General features: G+C 40.2%; 1 non-coding gene across 1 annotated transcript; it reads right to left on the bottom strand.

Moving 5' to 3' along the window:
• Window positions 1–951: 951 nt before the first annotated feature.
• Window positions 952–1,070, bottom strand: TRNAL-CAA (transfer RNA leucine (anticodon CAA)). The gene is made up of 2 exons: window positions 1,033–1,070; window positions 952–997 (listed from the first exon to the last, which is right to left on the bottom strand). It is a non-coding gene; the product is annotated as a tRNA-Leu (tRNA).
• Window positions 1,071–1,333: the final 263 nt, after the last annotated feature.

Raw genomic sequence — 1,333 nt, 5'->3', positions numbered from 1 at the left:
AACATACATGCACCTACGAATATACTTTATGTCTACGCAACATTTAATCTTGTCCGAACTTGTAAATCTAATGCCTTTAATATTTCTATATTGACTCGCGTTTCTTACTATTATGGTTCTTCATTGTCCGGGGAAAGAATACGTATTTGTATCTATATGTACTGGAATATCTCTCCCCTATGTTATCTTTGAGGTCTGATCCACCTAAGTAGTGTGGGGCCATTATGATTCCTTTCATGTCATCGTTAGACTCATTTGTACTGCACCTTTCTAAGAGTCTAAGTCTCGTTTGTTCTCTTCGTACTTCAAGTGGCTCCCAGCCTGAATCCCTTAAGAGACCTGTCACACTTGTGTTCTTATCATAACAATTTTTAACGAATCTGGCCGATTTCTCTGGACTTTATCAAATTCTTTTCGCCAAATTTTCTCCCATGGATCCCAAACACTTGCGGCATATTCAAAATGAGGACTAGAGCAAAATAACACCTCTTTTTTACTTTTTCATTCCACCACCCGTTTCACCGCCGATTTCTTTAAAGCGGATCCGCATATTTTCCTCATATGTGCTCCCCATGAAAGGCGTGGTGTTAGAATACTACCCCTAAATATTTAACTTGATTGGCCGTAGTTAGAACTGAACCCTCTATTTCATTTTTTTATATCCTGTTCGCCACTTCCTTTGTTCCAAAATTTTAAAACGGCATATTTGCCTATATTCAGGAGTAATCCTCATTCTTTGTACCAATTCGATATTTTGTCCAGAGAGTAGCTCGCCATCTGATGAGCTCCTTATTTTCCTGTATACCACCGTGACGTCCGCAAATAATCCGAGATTGCTACTACCGTGTGTTTGCTAATAAAGATCTAAAGATCTGCTCAACTTGCGTGAGTTTAATCAAAACTTCTTAAAATTTGTAGTGGCCCTATTACGCTACCCTGAGGGAAAAACTTTGTCAGAAGTCGGATTCGAACCCACGCCCTCATTCGAGGACCAGAATACCCAAACGACTCGTATATACAAGCAAGTGTTATCTTGAGTCTGGCGCCTTAGACCGCTCGGCCATCCTGACAGTTGTCCGATGCCTGTGTAGATTATTTTATAATATTTTTGTTGCTTGCGAGAGGTTGAGAGGCATGTCGCATTTCGTGTTTGTATTTTCATTAAATTAAGTAACAAACAACACCTGCTGTAAGCCGGAGCTTGCCCGGTATACGAAATTTTCCAGGAATTCCAAGAGAGGATACTCGTATGTAGAAGAACTGTTTGGTAATGACACACCAAAAAAGTTAGATCTAGGTGATCGGGATTTAGCGGTGGCTATCGTACTGGCTT

The sequence above is a fragment of the Hetaerina americana genome, unplaced genomic scaffold (assembly GCF_022747635.1).
Source record: "Hetaerina americana unplaced genomic scaffold, ioHetAmer1.1.p SCAF_2, whole genome shotgun sequence".
NCBI classification, from domain to species: Eukaryota; Metazoa; Arthropoda; class Insecta; order Odonata; family Calopterygidae; genus Hetaerina; species Hetaerina americana.
This window is presented reverse-complemented; position numbering and strand designations above follow the sequence as displayed.